Source organism: Delphinapterus leucas, chromosome 18 (genome assembly GCF_059928025.1).
Source record: "Delphinapterus leucas isolate spDelLeu-1000000601 "Yukka" chromosome 18, BTC_Dleu_Yukka2, whole genome shotgun sequence".
Lineage (NCBI taxonomy): Eukaryota > Metazoa > Chordata > Mammalia > Artiodactyla > Monodontidae > Delphinapterus > Delphinapterus leucas.
The window spans coordinates 74,196,189-74,215,040 of NC_143146.1; positions in this window are offsets into that span (position 1 = coordinate 74,196,189).

Below are 18,852 nucleotides of genomic sequence, written 5' to 3' on the forward strand. Positions count from 1 at the left end.
CGTCCGTCCCCCCAGTGGACACAAAGCAGCTGAGACAGGAGCCTGTGTTTCGTCTTATATCCCGGCACACTGCAGGTGCTTAATAAATCCCGAGTGAGGAAATGCTTTCTGGGTTTCTTAAAAGTAGCCCAGAGACTTTACTCTCTTCTCATAATGCACCTGCAGAAAATCTTCTAATCCTGTCTTCCAAACCTGGGACCACCTTTGTTAGCAATTTGTCTTCTCTTTTTTCTCACTGGCTTTAGTAAAGGTCATAAGCATCTGTTGTCCAATCTTCAGGTACTTTTGAGCAGCCTCTACGTGCCAGGCTCCATGCTAAGTGCTGGAGGTGTGGCCCTCGGAGGGCGGCAGAGCATGGTCGTGTAGCCTGTCTACCGCACAATCCCAGGGTACGGCCTTCACAGCACAGCCTTTCCCTAAGGCATCTCCAAGGGCTCCAAGCCTGAGGACAGAGGAGCAGATCAGACCTCCCCCTCTCCAGGGAAATGTTCAATTTCCATCAAATCTGGTGCTTGGGAGGCTTACTTAGGTGAAGGAAGGGGGCAAGGCTCAAGCCTCTCCAGCATCGTGGCTCCTAAACCACCCGACACTGGCTTTCGGGTACCAGGACGCTCCCTGGGGAGAGTCTTCCCCCTTAGTCCCCCACTGGGCTCTAACTTTTCAGCACCAAATTTTCCCGGATGGATTTCTAACCGTTGAAATGGAGGTTTCTAATGGAAATCCCTGCAGCCCTTTACTTAGAGCCGCTCTGGTGGACACTACTCTAATTATTCAATTGCCTAATTCCATTTATCTTTCATGATCCATTATGCACTGCTGACAGGCTGTCTCTTCCTCAGCAGGTACATAACCCAGTCTAATGGACTCTGGGTGAAACCAACCACGTTGACTAAGGAATTTAGCTGGTACCTAATTCCCCTAAACTATTATTTTATAAATGAACAAGGCAGACAGACACATTTTCTGCTTTAGGATAAATATTTTATGAATTGCCCCTCTGAGACATCACATCATTAGGACATTATCCTTCATTCCTCCCCAGGGTTTGCAGGGCCCGGGCAGATACACTCAAGAGTACGTCTGGGCGATTTTACTGAACAGGCTGACTTCAAAATCTGTTTGTATCCATGGAGAAAAGAAATAATTTTGTCTCATGGACAGGGAAAGTTCTTTAAATGTGGATTTGCTATTTCAGTGTGAAAGTCATCATTTGGGGGACTTTTGGTTTGACAGACGTGTCCAGGGTCTCATTTTTAAAATTCAGCACACCTTCTTCCCTTGGCGCTCCCAACGGAACTACGCAATCCTGGGATGAGTTTTGCACGGATACAGGAAGGAGCATCTCCCTTATGCTGAGAACCAAGCATCCTAAGAAAGTCAACCTTTCCGTTTGGTTGAGTTCTCCTTTTTAAAAGATGCAGCTTATAATAGAAAAGCCTGCTTCTCACCAAACATGGTCATGTTTTCACTGTACCCACATGGGCATTTCAACCTGGGCTGGGTCACGGCACTCAGGCTGAGAAATAATGTCTATTCTGCCCAGGTTGTAAAAAGAAACCCACTTCAAGTGGCAGTGGCCCTTCTCTTGTCCTGGATAAATAGTGCACACTTTTTTTTTCATGTTAGCTGTAACACGTATATTATTAAACTGATAAAAAAAAAAGGCTCTAATTGGACTACTGCTTGAGAGCCTTCACATCATGACACAAAAGAAGAGGACGTGCACTTAGAAAATGCTGAGGGACAGAAGCAACTGATTTTGTGGTCTTTCCCAGTAAATGGGGGAAATACAAAGATCTGGAACGAAGAGCGAACAAACTAAATCACAGGAGTTTTTCCGATGATAAATAGCCTTCACATTTGTTCCAGATGTTACGTCAACGTACCTGCTTACAGCAATGAAATCAGTCGTAACATTTCTTAGGGACTAATTAGAATCGAGTTGTTAGGGAGCGCTGCCTGCTCACCTTTGATAAAATGCCCCAGGAAGTTGAAACAGGAGTGATGTGGAAAGGAGGAAGGAGGAAGCGTGGTTAATGCATTTACACCTTCTTAGATTCTCCCTTGAGTACATTTTACCTTTGCCATAAAATGAAAACATTTAAATTTCTTTAAAATTACATTTGACTTAATTACACCCGGGCCCTGATACCAGTAAGCTCCCCATTTCTGCCTGTTTTTCTGTCATAAAGAGCGACCAGGCTCATCATTTCATAGAGTTGTTTTCTATGGGATGTTCGCTATGTGCAGAATGTTAATAGCTGGCTGAATATGAATAGGCTCTGCGGCTCCACTTGAAATATAGAAAAATGGCCCAGGCATTAAAAAAGATAAAAGGGAAAAGGGCAGTAATGAATTTAGAGGAAAATGAACATTAATGGTACTAGCATTACTCATGTTCCAAATAACAAATTATTGGAAATCTGTCAAGTATACCAAATTATCTACTCGTCGGCTGCTGTGGGGTCCTCTGCAGCCATCCAAAACCAGCAAGAGCAAGACAATTTGAGATAATTTTACTATTTATAACAATAGAACAGGCCATTAAGATAAATTAATGTCATTATCAAGTTTCTATGAAAATGACAAATACCAGTATTTCGAGCAGCTTAGAGGCTGTTGACTATAATGAAATCTGCTGCCCAGGTACTAAAGAGAAACACTCCAAGTAATTATTTTCTAGTAGCCTGTTTGTTTCCTGACCATTCATTTGCTTTCACCACAATTAGTTCCGTACACAATATGGTGGTAACTAAATAGTCAACACGGCACAGCATTAGGACTAATTGGGCCATTAGGATGCAGTTTCCAGCCTTTTCCTCCCTAAAGAGAGCTGGGAGTAAACAGACCAGAAGCAACAATGAGAGAACCGTGCTGGCATGGATTGTCTTCATTTAAAGGAGCTCCAAACAAGACAATAAACCACACAGTGAAAAGCTCTGCAGAGCACACCCTCGAAAGAGCTGGACGACCACCAAGTAGATGGCACTGGAGCGCACCCCGGTCCACCCCCCCTCCCCAGGGATGCCAGCCCGAAGAGCCTTCTGCAGCGGCATCCTTGGGCTCGGAGGAGTGCCAGCCAGAGGTGTTAAGAACACCTTGTTGGTCTGAACCCGGGAATTCTTCTTCCACCGCTCGGATCCGTGATTTCTGAGTTGTCCAAAGCCACACCATGGAAGGCCCATCTCCCTAACACAGCTATGTCATTGATTGCTTCTGGGTCATTGTTTTAGGACCAAATTACTCCAAGGCTGTCCACAGCCCAGGGCTGCTTCCCCTAAATCAGACATCCACGGGAAAGAACGCCCCTGACAATTGCAGTAAGTGATTTATTAAGAAGACACAGTCACACAACCGGGCTCTCTTGAGCCCCTCATTGCCTGAGGCAAGTTGTACCTTTGCATCGGGCAGAGGCCTGGCAGCGAGCCGCGTACCCTCAGTTACTAAACAGGAGGGGATTCATGAGGCCTCTCAGGGGAGCAGACGGTATTCCCGCGGCCATGCTGCCTTCTGTTACCGGGTTCGTGGGCAGACTGCTCTGCGGACACCACTCAAAACCTGCCCGCTGGCTAGGCCCACCTGCCTGCCCCTCTTTCAGCTGAGACGAGGGTGCGGTCCTTCAGGATCCTAACATATGAGACACAAACACACTGCCACATTTCTAAAGAACTCGGAGCACGTGAGGCGTTCAAGCAACAACAGAACGATTAAGAAAAGGCAGAGAAGACCTTCCCAGGTCTTTACGGGAAGAGGACTCAAAAAGGAAGAGGAACGGCGTGCACAGCAAACCACATTACATAAGCGCTGCGATTGCATTCGCTTCAAAACGTGATACCTGCCAAGGTGCGCAAAATATGGAATCAGGCAGAGGGGACCTGGGAGACGAACTCTTCCGATGGTCAGATGAGAAGCACAATCCGCGTCGCAAAGCTGAGAGCCGATCGCTGGTGTCTTGACTCGCTCGTACGTATCCTTCCCACTGGACCACTTTGCGGCTCCCCGCCTGCGCAGGTACGCAGGGTGCGTGCGCATGCGTGCGAGTGTGCGTGCGTCTGCGTGCGTGCGCGTGCGTGATCCCATCTGCCTATCCCCGCGAGCATTCAAATGGTGTGCTTTTCCCTCTCTGTGACCACAGCCATAACCGACCATATGAAAGACAGAGAGAATGTCTAATTTACCTTTTACCTAGAACAGAGTTCGCATTCAATAAATAAATGCTCTTTCAAAGAATATCAAAATGGGTTTTCTGACGGCAGTGATTTCGGAAGAGGTAAAATACAGGTGGGCCAGGGACCTGGAAGGAGGAGAGAAAGGGACTTTCTGCGGGTGCAGTTGCCATCCGGCTTCGGCAACTTAAGAAGAGCGATTTTGAGACAGGATCCCGCTTTGATTCTGAAGTCTGTGCTGCTGTGGTTTTACTGCCTGGGGCGAAGGGCCCTCAGGGAGGAAAGTTGTCCGCACTGCACTCCCCTTTGGAATGCTCAGAGACACCAGTCCAGGACACCCCCGGGCTTGCTTCAAGAGTCCGCTGCTGGCTGCTGACCAGTATGGGACCATCCAATTTGTAAAGTTACAAATAATGTTTTTCAAAGACATGGTTCCTGGGCAAAGTATATGGTGAGTTAATTACATCTGCTATCCCGATGGTGATCATCTTTATGATAAACCATAACCCCCAAGAGTTCAAAGCACTCTAAACAATTAGATTAATTACACTCAAAGTTTCCCCAAAGGGTGGGCCACGTCACGACCTCTGCTTCCAGATGAGGAAGCCGGGATATCCAAAGGCAAAAGTCGGGAAATGGGCTGCAAGCTGTTCCATGGATGGCCCACCCACGGGAGGTGGTGTTTGGAAGCTGAGAGCGGCTGGGGGCGACAGGGAGCCCGCCCAGCTGCTATGTGGAGGGGCCGGGAGAGTCCTGGCGTCGCCAGGCACCCGCTTCTATCTGGGTGGGGCCTCCCCAGGTGCGGAAGTGGCAGCACGCTGCAGGCCTCCTGCACCTGTGCCTGTCCCTGTGCTGAGCAGACTGAGGTCCCCTTCATGTCGCTATGCTAAGGGCAGCAGGGGCAGCTCTGAGGTCAAGACACAGGAGCAGGGCTGAGCAGGCTGGCGCATTTTCTGTTTTAACCTTCCCCGGTGCCCCACAAGGCAGGGCTACTTCTATGAGGAAACTGAGGTCTCACAAGTCAAGAACGTGCCCAAGGTCACCTGGCCAGTGGGTGCAGAGGCAGGATTCGAACCCGGGCTGTCTCGATTGGCAGGAAGCTTTTCCTCTCTCAGGCTGCTCCATTCCCAGTGCCAGGGAGGACAATCACAGAGTCCCGAGCCTCAGCTTCCCCATCCATAAAATGGGGTTGATCCTAACCCCATCCAGTGACAGTGAATATTCAGATAAATCCGTTCACATTCCACACCAGGCACAGAGCCTTGCTCCCGGCTCCCACACTCGGGCACACAGCCCTGCTTTGACCCGGTCTGCTTGATTTCAGGGCTTCTGGCGCTGCCCGAGCCGATTACTCGCTGCAATAACCTCATTCTGCAAAAATCACACTGGCTTTTACAGGTCTTTACGGGAAGGAAATAGGCTAATGCACTGTTTTCCCGTGTGTGTCAGTAGCCCAATCTCTCTCTAATGGGCTCAAATTGCAGTTTTAAAACCTAAACTATGAACTTAAACTCTCCTACAGACATGCCCAGGACAGGCGTCCTCACTCCTTATGCCTTCCAGTGAAAATTAGAGAAAAACATCGGGTCCTGTCTTCCTCTGAATAGCCGGGTTCAGACACAGGAGGAAGCGTGACCTCGGCTGAGTTTTTCTGCCCAAAGGTGAACAAGACGGAAAAGTCAGGAAAGCTTTCTGATTTCAGAACTCACAGTAGCCTCCAACACAGGCCCCTCTCCTGATGTCCCGTGCACTCCCAGTCCGTGGTCTCAGGAAACGCAAAACAGAGGCAGCTGTGGGGTCTGGGTCCACCCCTCCGTTTGCTGCAGCCGTTGGCCTTTCCTTCCTGCCTGAGACCAGTCTTAGTTTTTGAACTCTGCTACCATATTCCCCCGATAGCCTCCCAGGCCCTCTATCTGCCTAGATTGTTATTACTGTTAATCAAATAAACTGAATTGCCCTCAACAAACTAAATTTCCAGCCAAGAACTCTTGGCAAGCCAACAGCTAACATTTCCTATGTACCAGGCATCGCACCTGGCACTGGACACCAGCGCAGGCATCGCCCCGTCCGAGGCCGAGCCCTAGACTCAATTCTACCTCTGAGGAAGCGGGCTCAGACATGCGCAGCTGACCCGCCCAAGGTCACACAGCTGGTGAGGGACAGGGACCAGACTGTGACCTGGGTGGTCTGAGTCTGTAAGCCACCCTTGGTCTCTCTGCCGCTTTAAAGCCTGTGGCCTGGTTGGATTCCTGGTCCCGGTCTCGGCAAGACTGACCTGTCCCCTTAGCACCCAAGAGCCACCGTAACAAACCGCTGGGTGTATTGACCAGACGAGGCAAAGGGGACCTTATAACTTAATCAGTTTACCGTGGAGATTCCCGTTTAACTTGCTCTCCGCCCCTGGACCGCATGCTCCGTGAGGTCAGGAAACGCATCCCCGTTCCTCACCGTCTTATCCCCAGCGCTAGTGCCTGGTGGAAAGAAAGTGGTCAGGTTTGTTGAATAAGTGAATGAATTATGGAAAGGACGAAGGTCACCCGTTGGGCACCCAGCGCAGCCGTGTACAGAGTCCGCGCTGTTTCCGTGGTATCTGAACGCAGCCCGGGTGTGGAACAGCAAGGTCCTCCCCCTCTCAGCGCTCACGCCTGCGGGGCGGGCTTTGCAGAACAGACCTCCAAGCATGTGACACAGTCCTGGCTCAGGGGCTGCATGTCAGTGGTCCCTGCTCTCTCATAGCAGAGAAGACCGGGGCGCATCTGGCTCTGGTCGGATGGTCCGGGGGACAGGGAGGAGGGGCTATGGGCCCCTGGCCTTTCACACACTCTCTCTTCTAACTCTTGGCAAGAATTTTCTTAGCACTGTTTTTTTAAGTGTTCCACTCCCAATAACCAGTGTCACAGAAGGGAGTCAGGCATGCATCTCTCTTCTCCGCTCACACATGAAATGAGACACGGATCACTGCTTTCCTGCCGTCCCAGGATCCAGGCGTTGGGAGGGCAGCTGCAGCGGACACACAAACTACATCTGGCTAAGCCCCGGGGGGCCCCGGCGTGGCCATTCTGCTCTCTTCACTTTGCTAAATCTGCTGCTCTTGTCTAAATGTAGCAGCCTCATAACAAAGTGAATCAGTTATACATATACATATGTTCCCATATGTCTTCCCTCTTGCGTCTCCCTCCCTCACTCTGTTATAAAGCAGAAACTAACACACCATTGTAAAGCAATTATACCCCAACAAAGATGTTTAAAAAAAAAAACAACATGATGAACGGGTTTTAAATATTTATAAATTCAGTACACTTTAAAAAAATAAAAAATAAAAAAATAAATGTAGCAGCCTCTTGACTTCAAAGGCTAGACTCTGGCCAGGCCTGGAGCCATGAGGCCAGTGCATTAAGGGCCAGGCCCCAGAAGTGTGCGCACCGCAGGGCCGGCGAGAAAAAAGCAAGCGGGCAGCCTCGGCCCCCCTCCAGGGTCAGGGAGACTGCTGTGTCCTCCAGAGGTTGGGAGCTGGGTCTGGGCCTCCTTCTGCTCTATCCAGCTGGCTTGGAGCAAGTATCCCGACCCCTCCAGGCTGCCTCCTCTCGTCTGGGCTGTGAACACTTGCTAATCCCAAATTTCATTTCGGTTCTGGAAAAAAAACCCTTTGATTCCAGGACCATATGGATTCTGTGATTGTCCCAGATTTTTGTGCTGGATCAGAATCTATTTATCAGAATATAACATCTGATTGCCTTAGTTTACTACTCATTGTGGGCTGAGGGGGGAAAAAGAATCCCACCTCATGTACATAAAAGTGCCTCTAGAATGTGATGCTTTACCTCCCTTTCAGGGGATGTCAAAGATGGGCAGGTGGGGTCCATTCAGAGGAGTTCACAGCCCCTCCAAGTCATCTTCTGAACATCCTCCCAGGTTTATGGGGCACACGATGGTGACTAAGTGTCTCCAGTGAGTGTGGGAAATGCCCAGTGAAGTAGGAGTCGGTCCAGGTGCAAACAGGTTACCTTTGTCCAAAGCAATGGCAATGACCGTCCAGCAGTTTCCCATTTTGATTCTTAAAACGCCAAATCACAGGTCAAGTCATTTCCATTTAACTGGGTTTTCCAATTAATTTGAGTCTCGCTCACAGATGATTTGTTAAACAGATTTTATCATTGAGGTAATGGTGGCAATGAATTTTGACTTCTTGTAATTTTTCAAGTTTATTGATCCAGAGCAGTTGAATTGTACTGTAGTTGTGACTTCCCAGTGGCGTGTCCAAGAAAGTGCTCAATAAATCCTGAGGAGACAGCCACTTTCGAAAGTCTGGAAACACACTTTCAAATTGGAGCCCAGGTTTGCCTGACTGTGAAGCCTGACGGCAAACCTGATCCAGAGAGGTAATTAAAAGAAGAGAGGAGGGCTTCCCTGGTGGCGCAGTGGTTAAGAATCCACCTGCCAATGCAGGGGACATGGTTTCATGCCCCGGTCTGGGAAGATCCCATATGCCGCGGAGCAACTAAGCCCGTGAGCCACAACTACTGAAGCCCGTGTGCCTAGAGCCCGCGAGCCACGACTACTGATCTCGTGTGCCACAACTACTGAAGCCTGCGCGCCTAGAGCCTGTGCTCCGCAACAAGAGAAGCCACCACAATGAGAAGCCCACACACCGCAACGAAGAGTAGACCCCGCTCGCCGCAACTAGAGAAAGCCCGCGCACAGCATTGAAGACCCAACGCAGCCAAAAATAAATAAATAAATAAAAATTTAAAAAAAAAAAAAAAAAAGAAGAGAGGAATTCATTTCTTCTCTTAGTGCCCTGTCCTTACTGGTGTTTTTAAATGTCTGTAACCAACTACTAGCAAATGATTTCTTAAGGAAATGGTGGCTTTGGAGTGTCACATATCCTGGAAGCCATCTTTTCTAAAAGTGTCTTGATCTCGCCTGGACCACATTCTGACCATTTATGGTATTCAGAGAAATAGGAGATAAAGACCCCTGGGCTGGCCTAGGGGTTAGAAACCAGGAGAGAAAGCCCACAAAGTGGGGGATGTCCAGCCCAGCCCCCCAGGAAGAAGAGAGGAGTGTCTCCCTCTTCAAGACAACAGGAGCAACACAAAGCCTTAGGACACGATGGAGATGGAAGCAGGATGGCTTCTCAGCCTGGGAGAGACGAACAATACATTGGAAAGCAAACAGCAGCATGATTTCCCTTCTAATCAGGATCATGACGCATTTTACAAATTAACCACTTTCCTCCGATACTTACCATGTTGAGTGGCTCTAGGTAGACCATCAGGGTGGACTCTGCCATCTGCATTTAGAAAATTGCCTGTACATTTATTACAGTGAAATTCACCCATTAATTAATGTTCTCCCTGAAGACTCTCATTAACACATTGAGCTAATTACTGAAACCACAGGCCCAAGGATTGGGTTGTGGTGGGTTTTTTTCCTGTTACAGTAAAATTTGCTCTTGCCTTACCTTAATAGGATTTAAAAAGAGAAAATGGCAGAGTCAGAAGGACCCTCGGATGCAGGAATTGAGTAAACTTTCAGGCTGGCGGTCTTGTCCTTCTCTGTGGGAGGCATGTGCAACTGCTGTTTTAGCAAGAAATACCTCCAGTGTGAGAGAGGTCCAAGCGTCCAGCCAACGCTGCAGGCTTCTAATAGCTCAGCTGCCGGGCTGGGATGTGTTAGGAAATAAATTGAGAACGAAACACAGTCTCGCGTCCGTTCATGGTTTCCTCTGATACATTGATTTTCTCTTCTCTTCCCCACCATCCACATGGCTCCTACGTGCCCTTTTCATCCAACAGAAAGCAAAGGGATTGCAAAGAATCAGCAAGGGTTAGACATATTATATTTCTAAAGCTTTCCACTGAAAGTGTCGACTGACACTGGGTATTAGGTACCTTAAGTGAGTTAGTGTACTTTATTATCTCCAAGCAGAACCATACTCCAAGCCTCTGCTTGCCCCTCTGTAGAATGCGGATATCTATGTAATTCTCCCTTATATAATTTGTAAGAGTAAAATGAGATAACATCCATCAGACCTCTAGCTCGTAGCACATGGTGACTATTCAGGGGGCTATATGTCCCCCTCCATCTCCTGGAGCGCTTTCCTTTAATACCTGGGGGGCGAAGCCTCCAGTGCCGCCTGAGTGAGGCCCAGCCCCTGCTGGGAATCCTGAAGCCCCTGCAGGCTCCCCTCGGACAGCAGTGCCTTATTCAATGTGCAACAGTAGCTTCCTGAGTGCTTCCCTGGTGTGGGGAGAAAACTAGACATGATACTTGCCTCACCAGGCAGGCATTTTGCTGGGGAAGATAGATATTTTTAAAGCAATAATAATGACTGCTGTATACGAGCAGTGAAAGCACCAAGGTGTGCGATAGGGGGCTTCTGCAACCCTCTGCAAGCAACTCCAAATACACCTGTGATCTAAGTATGAACTACTACTGTTTTAGACGAGGCCCCCGAGCCCTGCTCTGGATAGAAATTCTGAAGCTCCCCCAGTGATGAGGGGGGGACAGGGAACACGAAACAGAAGATCTACCCAGGCTGGGAGAGGAGAAGCTTCTAGGAGGCTCTTTTGCCTTCTTGCTTGGGGCCATTGCCTCTCAGCAAATACCGAATATTTGCACATTTGCAGCAAACTCTTCTAGAGTTGGATCTCAAATGCATCTTTCCACGGAGACAATGTTACATGTTGTGACTTATAGGCCACCATCTTTTGTAACTGATCTAGAAACTTCACCACTCTGGAGAAATTCATCAAGAAATCCAAACAGTTGACCAATAAATCTCTAGAGTACAATCCATTTATAAACTGGGTTCTGCCTACAATATGCTTATTTTTTGAAAAGTCTATAGCCTGTTTCAATGATAATTTATTGGCTTAACTCTCCTGTTAACTCATTCTTTTATTCATTCACCAAACATTTGGTGAGCACCCCTCCGGCAGGGCTCGGGGTCGGGCGCACAAAGGAACCACCATCTCTACTTCAAGCTGTCCACAGGTTGCAAATTGCAAAGGCAGAGTTCAGGGTGAGTTGGAGGCTGAGTCTGCACCCTGGCCTCTGCCCCGTGACCCAGACGCCCACAGTTAGGACACCAGGCTCCTGTCCCACGACGCCAGAGGCAGCGAAGGGCTGCTGACCTGGCTCTTTTCCCAGACCAGCCTCAGAGAGAGGAAATGCAAACTAAAGACCCAGCTGGAATGAAGGAAATAGGAAAAAATACTTAAATTTTTCGAAAACTCAACATATAAAATAAACAGAATAAAGATGATGACCCGTGTGTCCCTGTCGACCAGCTCCAACAATGAACAGCATTCTGCCATTCTTGTTTCATTTGTACATCTCTACCCACCCCTGGCGCTCAGAGACTGTGGTGGAGTGTACATCTGTTGGGATGAACACAGTTCGTAACCCACACTGCCCCTCGCGCCCCCACCCGGTTTTTGGAAGCTTTTATAATCCTATTTCTATTCTAACAAACATATGTGAACGTGTATTTTTCATCAATGTCAAGAATTAAATAATCTGTATATAATTCCTCCAAGTTCACAGAAAGTGCAATATTTAGCATACTTTTACCCTTTGCTACCTCTCTGGGTTGAAATACCTCTGTTGAAATCATCTAAATGTTTGAGTTTATGTTATTATTAATTTTTACTTTATCCCTCTTCTATTTTAAGAATGCTTAAAAGAATCTACTGAACTTAACCTTGTTATCAATAATAATTTAAACTCAATTATAGCTTTTATTGTTTAACACTGTTTCTTAGCTTCATTCTTTCCTGAATTATTCATTTTGGTGCATTTTCACTTATTTCCTGGAGGTTATTTAGTTTCTGCGTTTTGTTTTGTTTTGTTTTTTACCGAGGTATAATTGACAGTTACCATCGTATTAGTTTCAGGCGTACAACATAATGATTTGGTATTTGTATATATTGCAAAATGATCACCACAGTAAATCTAGTTAACATCTGTCAGCAGACATAGTTACATTTTTTTTCTTGTGAAGAGAATTTTTAAGAACTTTAAAGAGCTTTAAGAGAACTCTCTTAATAACTGTGTGTGGCTGTCAGCACAGGAGAGGTGTGGGTGGTCCACCAACCGTGACTCTTCTGCCCTCACGCTTGAAAGGCCAAGCTGGGTGGCTATGGATTCGAACCCACAGCTCTTTCTCTCAGGGCCCTGGGAATATTGTTTCACTTTCTTCTAGTGCTTGACGTTGTAGGTAAGTCTGATTCTCTTTTCTATGAGGGTAATTGGTTTTTGGGGTGGAGGGTTCTGTCTTATAAATTTTTCTATTTGACCTTGGAATTAAGAGATTTCATCAGACTATATCCAGGTGTTTGGTTTTTCAACAAATTATTCCTACTTGGCACTCAATGGCCCCTTTCCACTCAGAAAAAAAATTAATGATATTTTCATTGTTTTTTCTTCTATTCTTTTCTCTCTCCTCATGAAAGTCCTAATATTCAAGTACTGGTTACTCTGGATTCAAATTTTATCCCTTCTTGGGCTTCCCTGGTGGCGCAGTGGTTGAGAGTCTGCCTGCCGATGCAGGGGACGTGGGTTCGTGCCCCGGTCCGGGAAGATCCCACATGCCGCGGAGCGGCTGGGCCCGTGAGCCATGGCCGCTGAGCCTGCGCGTCCGGAGCCTGTGCTCTGCAACGGGAGAGGCCACAGCAGTGAGAGGCCCGCGTACCTCAAAAAAAAAAAAAACAAAACAAAACGAAAAACAAATTTTATCCTTTCTTATGGTTTCCATTGCTTTTCCTCTAATTCACTGATGCAGTTTTCAGGTAAATTACAAGTCAGGGTGTCTATTCAGGTGGGTTTTTTTTTTTTTTTCGTTTTGAGAGAGGTGTCCATTCATATTGATTCTACATCCTTTTTTAAAATTGCTGTATCATAGTCACACAATAAAACACAGACTTTAAAATTTCATTTTTAACTTTTTAAGGGTAGAGTTCAACTTCAACAAATGCTTACCTATAACCCATAAGCCACTCAATCAAGACATAAAAGCCCTTCCAGCACCTCAGAAAGTTCCTTACACCTCTTCCCAGTCAATTCACAGCCCCTCCTCAGAAACCACTAGTGATTTCTATGACCATAGCTTATTGTTGCATGTTTTAAAGTTTCACACAAATTAAACCATAGACTGTGTACTCTTTCGTGTCTGGTTTCTTTAGCTCAACACACAGTAAGAAAGGTGTGACATCAGTGACACTGTCCTACAGGGCCATGGCCCTCCCTTCTGCCCTGTCACCCTGTCTCTTCCCAAACCTCAGGTACTGAGCTCAGGTGCTATTTCTCCGAGGCTTTCATTCATTAATTCCTCTGAAAATGTTGCCTGATGATTACTTAATTAACCAGTGTCAAGGGGACTTTTACAGAAGAAATAAAATGTTTATTTTTTTTCTGATTACAAAAGTAATATAGATTCCCATGGCCATTCTGAAAAAATATGGGAAAGAAACTAAATTCCAACTACCCAGAGATAATCCTTTTTAACACTATGGTGATAGTCTGCAGTCTTTTTTTTTTTGCATGTGTGCACAAGCTGTGTGTGTGTGTGTGTGTGTGTGTGTGTGTGTTTTCATAGCCGAGATTCTATCTGGTATGTGGTTCTGTACTCTTCTTTCATTACTTTAGAAACAAAGGCTCTCCAAAATCAGAAAATCCCTACTTCCCACCTCAGAGCATGAAATTAACTCAATTTAAGGCATGTTGATTGAGTGTCCCACGTCTGCCTACTAAGTGCTGGGATTGTATTGGTACAAAGAACGAATAGATTTGGAGACAGGTTGATGGGCACCGCATACAGGACCCGAAAGAGTGGCCCACGTGTGCATACAAATCGAGTGACAAACTGTGAAAAGGTGGCGTTTGGGGGAAGCGGGCGGCAGCAGAAGAGGGCTGTGGGGTACCCATCCCTCGTCCCCCTCCACCTGACCTGGCAGAGAAATAAAAGATGCTCTCCCAGAAGAGACGGGTAGAAAACACCCCTCCAGCCCTCTCCAACTGGAACAAACCCTCCATCTGGAAGAGATGGTCCTCAGTGATGTGTCTTTTGCAGTGAGCACATCTCCTGCACAATTTACCCTTACGTGCTACCTAGTATCTGGCCCAGCACTGGGATAAGAAGCACAGCATCGTGTAGAGCATGCCGCAGAGAGAATCCAGATCTCCCTTGAGATTCTGGGGCTTTCTAACCTAGGAGTAGTTAATCTCAGCTTCAGTTTGTCCTTTTCCCCCCATATTCCTTTCCATTATGGATTATTACAGGATATTGAATATAGTTTCCTATGCTCTACAGTAGGACCTTGTTGCTTATCCTTTCTATATGCAATAGTTTGCATCTGCTAATCCCAACCTCCCACTCCATCCCTCCCCCACCCCGCTTCCCCTTGGCAACCACAGGTCTGTTCTCTATATCTGTAAATCTGTTTATTTTGTTCTTTACAGAAAAAATAAAGCTTCTTGGATGTGGATATAGCATATAATAATATATAGCAGCCAGAGGAGACAGAATAAAAACTCCACCTCCTTCACAAAGATGCAGTATTTCCCCCACCCCTTCTGAGCTTTTCTTCCCTGTGAAATGTTTCAGAGGAGAGTGGCTAGGGTGATGGCCCAGGAGAGATTATGTTAATGAAAAGCAGGATAAATGCTCAAAATGATTTGCACAGAAGGAACCGGACCGGCTGATATTCGAAGAGGAAATCCCGGAGGAGATGCCCCACATGACTAGCCTTCCTTTGTCAACCCTGAATCTGATAGAAGTGTCTGAATCTAGAAAAACAAGTTCACGGTTTCTCCCTCACCCGCCAACGCTTGCAAGCTCCATACCAGCGTTTCCAGTTGCAGCCATCATTCTGCCGTCGCCTGTGCGTTTGTATCGATACTAGTGTCTGCTCTTGTAATGCCAGTAAACCCCAGGGCACTGCTCTCCATGGAGCCCGGTGCCACGAGCTGGGGGCTTGCGGACGGGCTGGGCTCCCAGTTCAGCCTCCAGAGAACAGCACCGGGGAGACCAGGAATGGATGCCCCCAAATCACTGGTGACTTTCCACCATCACACAGGCCTCCCTTATTGCGGGAGGAGCACAAGGGCCAGGTTACCGAATTCTCGGGAGGACTTCCAGCTGCTTCTACATCCTCTGTCTCCACACGCTTGCTCCCGTTAACGGCAGCATCTGTGGCTGAGAATAAGGTCAGGAGGGGGGGCTGCTAATGGAGGGGAGGGGAGGGTTCAGGGTCGCAAAGGCACAAGGTGCCCGGAACCTCAGAACATCCCCACCACCCTTCTCTCCCTGGGAAGAGCCACCCCACGTGGGAGACGGGGTGACCTGGGGCGCCTGCATGAGCAAACGTGCTATGACCCTAGCAGAGTGTCAGGCACACGTGCACGGAAGTGTTACAGCATGATGGTCGAAAGCTCTGGGGTCAGACCTGGATGTAAATCCACTTCCATCACTTCTAGCTGTGAGGTCTTTGGCAAGCACTAATAAGGGGTATTAATTACTATCAGAGGCTACTGGGGGAGGGATCCTAGCTACGTGTACAGGTTAACAGGGGCTCCTTGCTTTCGAGAGGGTTTTGAGGACAGAAGTCATAAACCATAATGCACTTACAGAGCTCTGAGTTGCAAAAGCAGGGCCACAGGAAACTTAATCTAAAGGAGCAGACATCTCCAGTAGTAGCAGTTTACGCAGACAAGCCTGCTTCAGATAAGATCAAAAGCTCCTTTCACCCGATAATCTCAGTGTCTTATGATAAGATTGTTTGGGCTCTTGGGTTCTGTGCCCACAAAGCTGGTCTCCTGGGGTAAGTCTCAGAGCGGCCACTTCAAGGAGGATGATGTGGCTTCCAGTAAACAGGGCAGTGTTAAAATCCAGGGCCTCCTGCACCCACGGAGCGGCTGTCCACAGGGATGCCCAGTGGCTAATGCCATCTCGTCATCGGGCCCCATGGAGACGGGCGCTCTGGACGGTCAGGGAACACCTTGGGGGATGCTGGTCCCGCCCACGCCCGCAGGCTCTGCTTTGCTCCAGGTGAGTCCTCAGCAGAGAGTCCCACACTTCACACAGATTCTGACCCTGCAGGTCTGGGATCCCTGCATTTCCAACAAGCCCCCCAGCGGTGCCGATGCTCCTGGACCCAGGGATCTCACCTGAGAGGTCTGCTCTTCCTTGAGAATCCCAGTGAGTCCAAGACGGTCCAGGAGGCCCCTGGAGTTCCCTCCGCCACAATGCAGGGACCGTGCCAAGAATCGTGGCCCAGCCTTCAAGTTCTCTGTGGTGCTTCAGTCACACTCAGGATGCTCAGCTCTCTGTATCCAGACACATGCCTCTCTCGGTCCCTGTGCTGGTGGCGGTGGTGGGTCGGTAGCTGAACTCAGATCTGTGTTATTCCACAGAGCAGGGTGGCCTGCCGTCTAAACCCGACTGTCTCATCTTCTTTTCTGTTTCCTCTTGTTGATTAATTATTTTGACTGAGAACTTCATATGTCTTACATATATGACACAGACATATAAATAATAAGCACAGAAGATTCTAACCCCTCATTAAAACACTGATTCAGCTAATTTTACTCGAACTCCACACTGTTGGATTTTTTTAATAGACGGTTTTTAGAGCAGTTTTAGGTTCACAACACAACTGAGCAGAAAGTACCGAGAATTCCCGTACCCACCCTACTTCACTGACTAACTAACCTTCCTAAGGAAGTCAGGAACCACAGTGAGACAGCAGGTCCCAGCTGGCCCGACCTTGAGACGCTCAAGGACCTTGCTTTAGCTAGAGACGAAGAGGACTCCAGCTCCCGTGCCCCCACCCCTGCCCAGAGCAGTGGAAGGATATGCTTATGTGAAAGCTTTTGTTTTCTGAGTACGAAGTTAGTAATTATTACTTTCTTTTTTAAACAGTACTTCAGCAAAGCTAGAGTGTCCCAGCCCAGGAGGCAACTCTGAAACAGAGACCAAAATGTATAAGTAGTCCCTCTGAAAGCACCCCAAAGGCTGAGCTGTGACCTCCCAGAGGAATCAGTATCTCAAACGAGCCTCCGGGCTTCTGGAAACATGATTCGATCTTCTCAGCCAGCCCCTCCCGCCTCCCCCCTGTTTCCTCCACACTGCACACCTCCCCCCAACCAGCTTCCACCCGCTTCCCACCTCCAAACAGAAGGGCAGCCCACCACTGCACGCCAAGCCACGGCTCCCAGCTGCAAACTTCTAGAAGGAACAGGGGACTTAGCAGAGGGCCGTGGCACCAGCCCTACGTTTAGGAAGGCGGCAGAGGCTTAAGAATGCCATCCAGAGGATTCTAGGTGACCAACTGATCAAAATTCCACCTCCCAGGACACTGACCTGAAATTCCCTCTGGGTGTACAAGTGTAGAGAGAGGAGAAGATGGTGGAGGAGAATGACAGGGGAACACAGCATTAAGATGGGGAGAGGCAGCGGCAGGGACCCCAGGTGCGAATGCACCTCCCTCTCAGCCTCGCCACCGTCCCCCACCCATCGCACCCTCGCTCCCGGGCTGCCGTCGGGCAGACTCAAGGTTAACGGTTCTGCTGGAGTGGTCTGACATCAACAGCTTATGGAAACCCTGATCCTGTCCATCCTACAGCACTTCATGTGACCCTAAAGCAGCAGTAGCAATAATATTGTTGCACTTAATATACATGAGACACTCCAGCTACAAACTGAAGTCATGATCCTCATTTTGCAAAGGAGTAAGAAAAACAGAGAAGGTCAGCAATCTGCCCAAGATGACAGCACACAAATGACAAGGTCAGGGTCTAAGCCCTGTTTCACCCACCGGCAAAGCCCACGCTCTCTCTCACTTTGCCAGGCGGCTTGCCTTCTGATGGGAAAACACACAGTGGAGACCACCTGGGGAGAAATGCAAGGAGTCTCCCCTTCTAGCGCCAAGATTACACCCTCTCATTTGAATGTGTCCATGTCTCAGGGGACAGAAGCAGCCACTGACAGAGCAGGTAGGTGTAAAGAGAGCCCTCTGTCAAAACTGCGCTCTCTCGAAGCCGTGTTCTGAAAGATGCTGTTTACCCCGCTTTCCTGGCTCTGTGCCCCAGATTCCCTACGTCCAGCAGTCACAGAGGTGGACATCAACTTCAGTTAACGACGGTTATCGATCCTCAGGAGGGTAAGGATGGGCTGGGGGGAGCAGGGTTGAACCTGCACTGCAGCCGGAGGTCCCCACGTGTGCCGTGCAGGCTGCGCCAGGGGAACGGATCCTACACAGATGAGGCCGCCGGTGTAGATGGTCACTTGCCCATCCCTCCAGGGAGGCCTGGGCGGAGACCCTTCTCCACCTGGACTTGGAACGGCTCCTATTTGGGGCCACCCCTTCATCACCCTGCCCTCTCCTGGGCCACTGCTCTCCTGACCTGCCCTCTGAGTCTTGCGACCCTGGTAAAGCACTGTCACCTGGCTTAGTCAGGGGCACTGGGTGCTCCGTCTTTCCGCTGGATCGGGAGCTGCCCGAGGGCAGCACCGTTCAGTGCAGCAACCACAGCGCCCTTTGCGCAGCTGCATAAAAACAGTTACTGAATTTGATTAAAGCTGCAGGTCATCTCAGGAGTCGGGCTTTGAAAAGTCCCTTCCACGCCAAAGACAAAATCATCCTGTTTGCGCAGCAGGTGAATGGAGGTGACGCCTTACAAA